We start from the raw sequence: 13,986 nt of genomic DNA, 5'->3' as shown, positions 1-13,986 counted from the left end.
CAACAATCCATATGTGACCTGCTTCCTGGCCCACTTATATCCAGTATTAGTTGTGAGTCATAATCTGGTGCCTCACAGCATGATACAACCTCAGCAGAGTTTGCATCATGCTGCATTCTATGGCAGTCCCACAGGGTATTATGTCACCCATCGATCAAAATATTTTCACAATTATTTAAAGGAATATTTTTCTAACCTGCCTCTTTCACATGTGCTTATTCCTGGTTTTCAGAAACTGGGATAGCATAGGAGCTAAGGCACAATCAGCAAGAGGTCCTTCCTGCTGGCTGTGCCAAGACTGTAGAATTTCTTACCTTGTGAGTTCTATTTGGCTCTGACTTCATCCTCCTCTCCTCAATTCTTGCCCAACTGGTTAAAATGTTTGTCTTCTAGCAGTATTTATCTTATTGGGGGAGATTATTTTTATGTGGTAGACAAATGATGGGAACTATGCAGCCCTCCAAATATGTTGAATCCCAACTCTTTCCATTTCTCATCACTGACTCTCTCAACTAGAGCTGGTGAGAGTTGTGGTCAAACAGTTCCTGGAGAACTTCACAGTTCCTACCCTGTGGTAAACCAAGTGTGAAAAAATCTGACCCAATTGACAGATACAACCCATACGGGTTGTCCATCCAGCCTTCCAGCTTCTTTCACATGTGCTGCCTTTTCTCTCTTCTTTGGTCCAATGAGCAGCTGATTGATGATGGTGGTGGTGGTGGTGGTGATGATGTTGCTGGAAAGGCCCTTGTCTCTGATCAACTGCTGCTTGGAGATAAGAGTGTTTCCACGATCACTATGAATTTCAGAGAATAAGAGCTAAGAAATATCCCCTCTCTTTAACTGACCTGCACAGAACAGTTGGGGGGCAGCTTTGGATGGATATGGGAATGGTAATGAAGAGACTGAAAACTATTAACAAGGTGCATTTTTTCACATACATACATACTGCCTGCTATGGTTCCTCTTTTCTGATGGCCTTCAGCCCATGATAATCTGGCCAGAGGCCAGTTCAACCTTCAGATTTCCTACTGCTATAATAGATTCTTATTTAAGAATGGCTCAAATCTATTGAGCTTGTTTCTGTGTTTAAACTGTGCCATTTCTTTTATTTAATTGTGGGGTTTTTCCCTAATGGTTGTAAGCGATCCTCGGCAATACAAATCCACAGCAATGGCAGGGTATAAATTAAATAGGTTAGATGGGTGGTTGGCTTATTGATTAGCAATTTAAGGGCATTGGCTGGTAAATGGAAGAACCCTATTACCGTACTCAATTTCTGATATGCCACAATTTAAATAAAGTCACTGTCCCTAAGGTTTAGTCCAGCATCTGTGATCATAGGAATACTATTCATTTCCTTTGCAGAATGATCAGAATTATTTAATTAGCGCTGATGAAAGGTAGGCGTAGTGTTAGCTGAACATCACATAACTCCAGATCTGTCAGGCAGAAAAGAAACGTGGGTTTAGATTGAGTGCCATCCTCCTGAAGGAGAGATGTCTGTATGGCACCTCCAGAGTAAGAGACAGTTTGTGTCTGAATTCCATATGATGTAGAACTACAGCAGGAGAAGGCTTTTGCCCTCATCATGTCCTGGGTAGTCAATGTGGATGCTGGTCTAGATATGTTCTTATGATTGTTTGGGCTCATCCTTTTGGTAAGAAATATATTTGAAGTTCTCCATGTTTATGTGTGGTGCAGCAGAAAAAATATATTGCCCTTAGCAGAAGAGGCATTGTGGGAAAATAGACTGGCAGCTAGACTCCTGCTCAGAGTATTGACTGTGAGCTTTCTTTCTTTCTGGGGAGTCCTGGGAAGAAATTGGAAGTTGCTCCTGCTAAGATGTTGGTGTGCTGGCACCTGCCTTAAAATGAGAGGCAGTGTTGCTGTACATCATGTATTTCTATACAGAGTCCATACATGATGCCATGCCCAGATCCCAGGGCTCTGCACAAGGCTCTGGGGTCAGGGGAAGCCTCTGAGCCTGTGGTTGCCAAACTGGGTGGATTTACAAAGGCTGTCAGAATTCAGCTCCCAGAACTCCCTGCCAGCCACCATGAATTTTCTGGAAGTTATAGTCCAATATCTGATTACCCATTTTGGAACCACTGTTCTAAGCGTTTAGAGACATAGCCATGTTCATCTGGAATATTAGTATACAGAGGGATCTTGTTGCACCTTTGAGACTAACTGTCTACTAACTTCAGTAGACCAAGTCTACGAAAGCTCATGATACAATTTCTTTCACACAGTTAGTCTCAAAGGTGCTACAAGATCCATTTGCATACTGATATTTTAAGCATACAACTCTGTGCAAAGTCTTTCCCACATAAGACATTCACATAAATGCACTGATGGTGGGACTGTGGGGAGTTTAATGACAGCTAAAAGGTGTGTGTGGGGGGGTATGTCTTCCAACATGCTGTACCCCTTTTCCTGAATATTGTATGAAACAAGAGGTTAATTATAAAAATAAAGTTACAAAAATAAAAATAAAGTTTAAAAAAAAAAGAAACAGGAGGTTCATTAAATTGGGGTCAGGGGAGTGGACTACAAGCCTGAGCAAAATCCTAAAGGACAACAGAAGATTGGATTAGGTCGGAGAATGTCCATCATGTTGACCTCTGAATAAATGTGCATAAGGTGAGATTAGGGCAAAGCTCGCCCTCCGGATGTTGTTGAACTTCAAATTCCAATTGTCCTAAATTTGACCTACATAGCCCATGGAGAAGGAAGATGGGAGCTGCAATCCAAATATAAATTCTAGGCTTTTGGTTCATTATATTTTGCTATTTCTTTCATGGTTTTTTTTTGCTGCTAGCTTGCTCAAAAAACCAACAACCCCCAGATCTTCTTTTCTTCTTTTAATTATAAACATTATCTCTTTAAATTGGCTTGACTGTGCACTGTTCCATGATGCTGAACTGTCAGTCTCAGCTGCTGTGTTTAAATAAGTCAAATGTTAACAACTGCTGCTAAACCATCTTGGGAGTTTTATCTTCAAACTAGAAGAAACCATCAGTAGAAAGACATTTGCTTTAATCATAACTTTTGGGTTATTTGCCTCTTGAGGGATAGCAAAATCTCAAGCTGTTTACTTAGCCCTTTCTTCAGGACCTGATTTATGTTCGTCTGAGGACTGCAACATTTATTAGCATTGTGGCAGCCCATGCATTTTGCAGTAAAATTATGTGAATGATATATAAAGATTGACTTTCCCTTATCCAAAATGCTTGGGACCAGAAGCATTTGGATGTTTTTGGGATTTTAGAATACTCGTTTTTGCATATATGTACATAATGAGATATCTGGGAGATGGGATCCAAGTCCAAATAGAAAATTCATTTATGTTTCCTAGGTATCTTTATACACATAGTCTGAAGATAATTTCATACAATATTTTAAATAATTTTGTGCATGAAACAACTCCGTGTATATTGAACCATCAGAAGGCAAAGGTGTCACTATCTCAGCCACCCATGAAATTTCCGGGGAGACTCAATCTGTATCTTCTTTTTTGCACTTGCACATAAAACATGCCAATCAGTTTATTGTGTGTCTTTAAGTCATTTTTGACTTATGGCGAGCCTAAGGCAAACCTATCATAGGATATTCTTGCCATGTTTTTTCCCAAAGGCAGTTTGCTATTTCCTTCCTCTGAGGTTGTGTGACTTGCTCAAGGTCACCCAGTGGGTTTTAAAGTCCAAGTATGGATTTAAGCCCTTGTCTCCAGACTCATATCTAGCCAGCATCACCTAGATAGTCTGAATCATTACTCTATGACTGATGAGTCTGGATCAACCGGTGGGTCATGTTCCTGACACCATTGTTATTTTATCCTTTTGAGGCAGGTTGCTGAAAAATGGAAGCAGTGATGAGATACATTGGAAGAGATCATAGAATCATAGAATCATAGAATCGTAGAGTTGGAAGAGACCACTAGGGCCATCCAGTCCAACCCCCTGGCATGCAGGAAATCCAATTCAAAGCATCCCTGACAGATGGCCATCCAGCCTCTGTTTAAAGACCTCCAAGGAAGGAGACTCTATCACCCTCCGAGGGAGTGCATTCCACTGTCGAACAGCCCTTACTGTCAGGAAGTTCCTCCTAATGTTCAAGCTTGCTCCCTCTTCAATATGACATCCTTTCAAATATTTAAACAGGGCTATCATATCACCTCTTAACCTTCTTTTCTCCAGGCTAAACATCCCCAGATCCCTAAGTCGTTCCTCATAGGGCATGGTCTCCAGACCCTTCACCATTTTTGTCGCCCTCCTTTGGACACGCTCCAGTTTCTCAATGTCCTTTCTGAATTGTGGCGCCCAGAACTGGACACAATATTCTAGGTGGGGCCTGACCAAAGCAGAATACAGTGGCACTATTACTTCTCTTGATCTAGACACTATACTTCTATTGATGCAGCCTAAAATAGCATTGGCCTTTTTAGCTGCCGCATCACACTGTTCACTCATGTTCAACTTATGGTCTACTTGGACTCCTAGATCCCTTTCACACGTAGTTTCATTCAGCCAGGTGTCACCCATCCTATATCTGTGCATTTTATTTTTCCGCCCTAAGTGCAATACCTTACATTTCTCTGTGATGAATTTCATTTTGTTAGCTTTGGCCCAGCTTTCTAGTCTATTCAGGTCATTTTGAATCTTGATCCTGTCCTCTGGGGTATTAGCTATTCCCCCTAATTTGGTGTCATCTGCAAATTTGATAAGTATGCTTCCAATTCTGTCATCCAGGTCATTGATAAAGATGTTGAATAGCACTGGGCCCAGGACAGAGCCCTGTGGGACCCCACTGGTCACTTCTCTCCAGGATGAAAAGGAGCCATTGTTGAGCACCCTTTGGGTTCGGCCGGTCAACCAATTACAGATCCATTTAACAGTTTCTTTGTCTAGCCCACATTTAACAAGCTTGCTTGCAAGAATGTCATGGGAAACCTTGTCAAAGGCCTTACTGAAATCAAGATATACTATATCCACAGCATTCTCTTCATCTACCAAGCTGGTAATTTTATCTAAGAAAGAGATTAGGTTTGTCTGGCATGACTTGTTTCTCTGAAACCCATGTTGACTTTTTGTGATTATGGCATTGCCTTCTAGATGTTCACAGACTCTCTGTTTAATGATCTGCTCCAGAATCTTTCCTAGAACTGATGTCAGACTAACTGGACGATAATTGTTGGGATCCTCTTTTTCCCCCTTTTTGAAGATGGGGACAACGTTTGCCCTTCGCCAGTCTGCTGGGATCTCTCCTGTTCTCCAGGAGTTTTCAAATATGATTGCCAATGGCTTCGATATTACTTTTGCCAGTTCTTTTAATACCCTTGGATGGAGTTCATCTGGTCCCGGAGACTTAAATTCATTTAGATTAACAAGGTGTTCCTCTACTATCTTTTTACTTATTGTGTGCTGAAATTCCCCTATTCTGTCCTCTGCTCCATTATCCTCAGTTTGATAATTCATTTATGTTTAATAATGGTGCTGAACCCTTTCATCCTGTTATATGTTTGAATCATAGAATCATAGAGTTGGAAGAGACTGCAAGGGCCATCCAGTCCAACCCCCTGCCATGCAGGAAATCCAAATCAAAGCATCCTCGACAGATGGCCATCCAGCCTCTGTTTGAAGACCTCTAAGGAGGGAGACTATAACACCCACATTCTCTTACTGCTGGTAATGTGGGATGTGGCTACAGGGGAACTATAGGGCAGAACTTCTGCAGGGAGAAACCTTTTCAGTCTCCAGTCTCATCTTTGGAGCTACAAGTACAACTCTGGGACTTCCCATGTTGCTGATGCTCATTTGCTTGGCTATGTGTGTGTATCATTCTTTTCTTTTTTTAAAATCAAAGTCTGTGAGCCAGTTGTAGGAGCTTCAGTTTCTCAATACCTGTTGTTAACTGCTTGTCATTGAGATATAAGCAGTGCTTGGTTTTCTGTTGGAAAGAGTTATCTCACACATTTGCTCATGGACATTGCTCATGGATCAGGACCACTGAGACTCCTGTGCAGTTGAGCCCCCTGAGGAAACTCTGGTCAGAAGACTTCTAGTTTAGTTTTGTTTTTCTCTTCCTACTGCATACATTGAAGGAATTCCTGTTCCGTGGAAAGAATCAAATTCAACAAGTTGAATACAGATGTAATCATACTTACAGCAGAGTCACTGAAATGAATGGGAATTTTTGTAATGACTAAATTGTTTTTGTTTGTTTGTTTTTTTATTTATATACCGCTATTCCAAAGATCATAGCGGTGAACAGCAGGTAAGCTAATTAGCAGGTAAGCTAATTTGCCCCCAATAGTCTGGGTACTCATTTTAGCGACCTCGGAAGGATGCAAGCCTGAGTCGAGCTTGGGCCCTTTTGCTGGTCTTGAACTCGCAACCTTGTGGTTTTGAGTGAATGGCTGCAGTACATGCATTAAGCCACTGTGCCACCAGGGCTCCCTATTAAATGCCACTGATTTAGTCAAAGTCTAGTACTGCTAAGTTTGGGGTGGCTCTAGACACATTTCATTGCTCATGGACACTCTGTGCTTATCCCTGTTGTTGGAACTCAATAACAGGTTAATTTCTGAAGCCACGTAAGTTCCTTCTGATAACATCATGACTGAGGTAATGCAGAAAATTTGTATTGTTACACTACTCTTGATATTTTTAGAAGATAATGTTTCTTTGTGCTTTTAAAGTCACGTGAATATGGATTTCCTTAAATAAACTCAACCGTACTTTATAATTGTCCTTGTTACTTATGGGTTTCCTCTTAATTTGATGCTCTGACAAGCAATGTTACCAATTAAGCTTACCTCCCACACAATTTTTGTGGTAAGTTTGGGATTTTCTGAGATGAATGCCTTCAGTAACTTAATTTAAGCAAAGTGGAATTATGGCAGCTACTTGTGACTTTTAGACACTTAGCTCCCTCTCCCTCTGCCAAGATTTCAGAAAAGAATTGTGGTTTAGAATCACCTTGTGCCCCCATTTTATCACTCTCTTATGTTGGAATTTTGGATTATACATATGTCATAATGGCTAGGGAAAGGCTGGGCAGTCCTTGAGTTTTTTGTTTTGTTAGGATTCCTAGCAAAACCCTCAAAAATAAATCCAGGGCACTTTAACAACTTGAATTTTTAAACAATAATTAATATGGCGGCACTTTAAAGACATTTTATTTGTCATCAGCTGTGGTGGACTGTAGCCCATTTCATGAGATTCACTCCATGTATTGAAGTGCAGTCTATAAATGTTGCCAAATAAAACATGAGCATTGTTAAATTGCTCCAATATTCTTCGTTGATTTTCCTGCAACAGATTAATAGATGGCTACCTATTTGCATTGTTACAAAAATACTGCAGATGTAGTGGTTCTGTCTGTCTTATTTACTTATTTCCTCTGTTAAAGGTCTATTGAGTCCAAGGTCAGGCCAAAGGTGGAAAGCAATGTGAAGGGAGATCAGGGCTCTTGAAACATATCCAGAGCCCTAAACCACTCCTCATAGGGCATGGTTTCAAGACCTTTCACCATTTTGGTTGCCCTCCTCGGGACATATTCCGGCTTGGCAACATCCCTCTTCAATTGTGGTACCCAGAACTGGACACAATATTTCAGGTGAAATCTGACCAAAGCAGAATAAAGTGGTACTATTACTTCCCTCAGTCTAAACACTATACTCCTGATGATGCAGCCTAGGATAATATTGGCTTATTTAGCTGCTGCATCACACTGTTGACTTATGTTCAGGTTGTGGTCTACTAAGTCTCCCAGATCCCTTTCATATGTACTAATGTCAAGCCAGATGTCCCCCATCCAATAGCTGAAGTTTTCAAAAAAGATTTTCTGCCTAAGTGCCCAATACCTTACATTTCTCCCTGCTGAAATTCATTTTGTTAGTTTTGGCCCAACTCGCTAATATGTTAGTTAAGGCCATTTTGAATTTTGATCCTGTCCTGTAGTGACTCCTCCTAATTTGGTGTCATTGGCAAATTTGCTAATTTGATGTCATCTGCAAATTTGATAAGCGTGCCCTCTATTTCATCATCCATGCCATTGATAAATGTGTTGAATAGCACTGGGTCCGGGACTAACCCTGTGGCACCTCGCTAGTCATTTTTCTCCAGAATGAAGAGGAGCCATTGCTGACCACCCTTTTGGTTCAGTCTGTCAACCAATTTAAAACCCACCTAACAATTGCATTATCTGGCCCACATTTTAATACCTTGTTAGCAAGAATATCATGGGGGAGCTTGACAAAGGCCTTACTGAAATAAAGATACACTCCATCCACAGCATTCCTTTCATATACCAAGCTTGTGACTTGATAAAAAAGAGATAAGATCAGTCTGACATGACTTGTTTTGGAGAAACCCATGTTGACTTTTTTGTGATTGTGGCATTCCTTTCTAACTGCTTACAGACTGTCTGTTCTATGATCTGTTCTAGAATCTTTCCTGTTAAGATGTTTTGTATTTCTTTTTAAATAATAGTGATTATTTAAATTTGCACCTCTATAAAAATATCCATATTCACATTTTTTTCCTGATTTTATTTTTGGCAGCATAGATCAAGGATACCAGCTTGATTCACGCCATGGGCAAGGATCCATAGAGCTGTTTTCAGCATACTCAAGAACTTCAGCATAGCTAGTAGTATTGCCTTATGTTCTCTCCCTTTAACTCAATTGCCACAAGAAAACATGCTTAGAGGTTACCTTTCTTCCTCACAGCCCACTGACTTTGGCATTTGTGCTTTAGTTAATAATCTGACTCAATGAGCTGTGCAGTTACTTCATTTTAAGTAAATGGCTAAAATGAATTCACATGCCTGCTCCTCATTGCATCCAGACTGACATCTATATTAGCTGCATTTTAAAGAAGCAGATTATTTGCATTATTAAAATTTTCTTCCTCAGTCCTTATGAATCGTTGTCAGGCTTTGAACTGGTTTCTTTAAAAAGCTGGATACCACACCAGCATGAAATTAATCGAGCCTGCTCTCAACCCTTTTAATTCTTTGTAGAATGCAGTCAAGAAATCAAAAGAAGACTAGGAATGGGAAGAGCAGTGATTAAAGTACTAGACAAGTTCCTAAAGAGTAAAGACATACAACTGAGGACTAAAGTTAGAATCATCCAGTCCATTGTATTTTCCATCACCATGTACAGATATGAGACCTGGACAGTGAAGAAAGCAGATAAAATGAAAATCAACTCATTTGAGGTGTGCTGGAAAAGACTGCTGAGTATACCATGAGCAGCCAAAAGCACAAACAAATTAATCCTTGAACATGTCAAGCTAAAATGATTAAATTGATTAAACTGAGACTGTTATATTTTGGCCACATCATGAGTTGGCATGAATCATTGAGGAAGACAATAATGCTAGGAAAGATAGAGGGCAGTAGAAAAAGAAGAAGTCCAGATAGAAGAACTCAATCAGGAAGGTCATGAGCCTGAATTACAAGACCTAAGCAGAGTAATGGAGGACAGGTGGTCCTGGAGATGTCTCATACACAGGGTCACTATGAGTTGAGGTTGACTTGAGGGCAGTTAACAACAACAACAATCCTTGCTATGATCAATGCAGTTTGCACCAAAAAAAAAAAAAAAAAAAAAAAAAAAAAAAAAAAGCAAGTGCACAACTGGTCTTGTCAGGAGTTTTATAAAACATTGATTAATATTTTTTTGTGAAATTTCAGAATCAAAGAGTTGGAAGGGCCTCCATAGATCATTGAGCTTAGTGCAGGAAATTCAGCCAGAGCATCCCTATCAGGTAGCTTCCAGCATCTTTTTGAAGACATTCATTGAGAGGCCCCATCAGTTCTCTAGGTAATACTGTATATTGCTTATCGGTTTATATAAAAAATCCCAAGTGTGTTACATCAATACAATGACCCATTAATAAAATGCAATAAAACTTATTAATAAAATATTTTTGGAACAATAAATCACACATACTGCTTTCATTCAGCAAATTTGAATCTGGTTGGAAGATAATTTACAGATGTGTGTGTGTTTGTGGGTTTTGTCCCCAGCTGCCACTTCTCTCAAGAAATGGCAGTGATCCGAATTATGTCCATTGGAAAGGAAAGCTTTTCATACCACATCAACCTGTGAAAGTAACAAACGCAGGGAAAATAAGGTTTTAAATTCTGCTATGCCATTTCAATGTAACCTGAATTTTGACAAATCTTATTTTTGTTGTTGTTGCCCCAAAATGTACATCATCTGTATGTGCGTTGGGGGGGGGGGGGGGAGAGATCTATTACAATATGTTTTTTTCTGGCTGACAGTGAGATTTATTCCTTCTCTTTTCTTTTACTTGTAATAAATTTACCCAAATGAGAATCTGGTTTTAAATCACTCTGATTCCAGAATCAGGTATATATTTCCATCATAATGTAAAATTAGACTTCATAAAGATGAATCTGGGGGCACATTTTCAGTTTTGGATGGGTTGCTTCCTCAAAACATTAACAAAAGGCTAAGACTAAGCTGGGACTAAGCAGCTGTGCTTGCAGAGAAATATAAGGAATATTTGACATTCATAGCGTAAAGTAATTGTTATGCTTGTGACTGGCAATGAATCCCTTTCCTCCACTTTTCCCCCCTCACAGCAAGTATCTTGGTCAGGATTTCTATGATTCATAGCTTGGACCATGAGTATTAATTTTATTAGAACTAGACACTGGGGAAGTTACTTTTCTCAAGCACAACTTTCAGAATCTCCCAGTCAGCATTGCTAGTGGGGATTATGGGAGATATATATATATATATATATATATATATATATATATATATATATATAAAAATTTTCAAGCTGTGACAAGCTTTAGTGGGAAGGGAGTTTGTCTCCATCCTCACCCTCCTGGTCTCATGAGCATCTACTGCTCATGAGACCAGTGACAAACTAGCTGGTTTAGCCAACAAGTGTTGCTGTCACTGACTGCCATTTTAATGCTCTCACAATGCCTGTTGGGGCCCTGAAGTTAATGCTGCTGCTTCAGAACACCACTGGCATCATAGGCTCTGGTACTAGAATGCTGTTGACCAGGCTCCTCATATCAGATACTGGCTTAGAACCAGAACAGCTTCTTTAGCTGTGGATGTGGAAAGGAAAGGGAGAATTGTTTTCTTGCTTTGCTTTGTTTGTCTAGGAAACGGTGAGGCAATCTGTTTGAGACAAGAACTTGTACACACATTGAGTCAATAAAATGTCTATTTTAGCACCTTTGGCTGAAGGGCAGGATATACATGAACCCGTGGCAAGCAATACATCAGGCCAGGAAGCATTTTCCTGAAAGATGTATGGAAACGTTAACACATGGTTGTGTTCTTTCCAGGGGGAAAGAAAGCTGAACTGAGAAACGGTCAGTTCCTTTGGGGCACTGTGAATTGTGAAGCTAATAAACACCACACACACACACACTTGTGGTGCTGTTACACTTGTGTGTGCAACAGAATGAAAGCTAGTGTTCTTCTACAAGGTAGTTTTAAAAAAGTTAAGTTCCTGACCCTGTAAAAGGGGATATATTGGTCATATTTTTTTCCTTAATGTGCACTCCCAAAAACTCTATCCCTTTCCACCTCCACATTATGCTTCATCTGAACACAATAAATGTTTCTTTCAAGGAGAGAAAGGTGTCATTTTATGACAGCCTTCTCCAAACTTCCTGCCCACCAGCTGTTTTTTGGATTACAACTCACATTATCCCCAGCAAGCTTGGCCAGTGGCCATGCTAGTAAGAAAAGATAGGAATATCACCATCACCACCACCATTTTTACTTGTGTCCTGCCTTTTCCCCGGACATAGCTAAACATTCACAACATGTAAAAGAAAAAAAACTAATTAAAATATGAAAAAGTAAGCAAAACTTGTTAAAAACATAAATCACAATTGAACACATCTGGAAGCCATGTAGTTGGGGAAAGCTCCTCTGTTAGATGAAATTCTTTGTAATACGAGATATTATTATTTTATAAAGGTACGTGAATCCTTTCTTCCACCCTTCAAAGAGCACTAATATTCTTATTTTTCTTATCTCCATTCCTGTCTCCACCTGCATAATCTGACTTTTCCCCCTTCTTAACTTCTTTTCTTTTTCTGATGATATTTCATTCTATCATTTTCTTTCCCTCATCCATCTGCTCTCTTTTGATTTGTCTCATTAATAGATTTTTTGTATCATGGCTGAATAATGCAGATCACTTTGGTTTAAATACAATACTCTGCACGTAGATATGTTCAGCTGTAAGGCAGAGGACAGAATACCTTTCTTTTTCACAGATCAGATATCCTCAAAGCCTTTTCCATTTCTAGCTGTAACAATCTTGCTGAAAATGATTTTATATAACTCCTGCTATTCCCCTCCACCTGCATTTGTCTCCTTGAAAAGTTCGTGGAAGGCATGTTCTATGGCTGAAGGAACATGTTCTCTTTCTCAGCAACATCATGTGCAAAATATAGTTTTGAAAAGATAGCACTGCTAAGGATTTGGGGAAAAAAAGACTGCACTTTAGGAATTCCAGACAAAAACTTTCTAGTGAGTGCAACACACCTTGCTTTACTATTCCAATTTCATCTGAATTTCCTTTCAGTAAGGAATAGAACTTGGAAAAGTTCATTTAACTGCAGTTCCTAGAATTGCCATCGACCATTCTGGCTGAAGGTTTCTAGAACCTGTCCTCTGACAGCCCTTCAAATAAAAGAACTGTCCTCTCTCACGTATGACATACAACCACCCTAATTCTCAGGGGCAACTGAATGAACATTGGCTGGTATCCTATTCAGTTGTAAGATGGACCTACAATTTTGTAACTTCAGGGTTTTATATTTATAGATGTTAACTACTGAATGTGACCCCCCCCCCAACTCTATCTTTTCACCCTGACAGTACCCCAACCTACACAGGATTCAGAGGCTGTTCATATTGGGGGGGGGGGGGGTAGTCAGAAATGAGGTTGCATCTTTGTGACACACCTTGGGAGAAGTTGTGGCAGGACTAAGGGGTCTCTCCAGCTGCCTATTCTTGATGCACTCCAAAACTTAAAGAGCACTGCAAGTATTGTTTCCCAGTCCCCTCAACTACAGTGCCTCTGAAACCCTCTGGCTGGCTTGCTGCCAGGGAGAAAAGGTAGGTTTTATGCATACATTGTAGTTACAGCTACAATGACGGAGCTACACCTGACAATGCAGGATCTCAGCTTCTACTGCAATGTAAAATGAATGTAAATTTGGGCCTCAAACATATTTTTAGTCCTGACTAAAGTAGAGCCATTGAATCAATTGTATTAACCTATATGTTAGTTCACTTTCCAACAATTGATTCAATGAATCTACAATAGTTGAGGTTAAACAAGCAGAATCCAGCCACGTTCTTCTGATCTGGTGTAGGTAGTTCTCATGGTCTTATAGATCTGAATCATCTCATGTACATAAAACATTGTATTATACATGATGGAGTTACACCTGTATTATACGTTTTTCATGATGAATGACAATATCTTTCATCCAAAGTGTTCAAATAAAAATTTAAAATGGCAATGTGATCTACAATACTGCTGTTTTTACCAGCATAAAATGTGTATCAGAGAAACCATGTGGTTGGTGTAGTGGTTGTTGGTTGTTGGACTTGAGAGGACATCTGCACATGGGGCAGGCACTCAGAAATGACATCTGCCGCCCTCTCCCTGTTGAGGCATTCCTTGGGAGAAGTTGTGGCTGGACCCTGAAGTCTCCAGCTGTATCTTCTTGATGAACCCCACAACTGAGAAAGCACTGCAGATATCATTTCCTGAACTCCTTACCTGCAGTGTCTTGGAAATCCTTTGAGTTTCTGATTCATAGAATCCATTGGATTGTATTGGGCATCAAGCTAGTTTCAGTTTATGGTGATCATATGAATGAGAGACCTACAAGTCACTCTGGCATCCACAGCCCTGCTCAGGTCTTCCAAAGTCAAGGCAGTGACTTCTT

The sequence above is a fragment of the Sceloporus occidentalis genome, unplaced genomic scaffold (genome assembly GCF_023333645.1).
Source record: "Sceloporus occidentalis isolate IW3139 unplaced genomic scaffold, rSceOcc1.0.p SCAF_7, whole genome shotgun sequence".
Taxonomy (NCBI): Eukaryota; Metazoa; Chordata; class Lepidosauria; order Squamata; family Phrynosomatidae; genus Sceloporus; species Sceloporus occidentalis.
The sequence above is the reverse complement of the archived record's forward strand: the minus strand, read 5'-3'. Positions refer to the sequence as shown.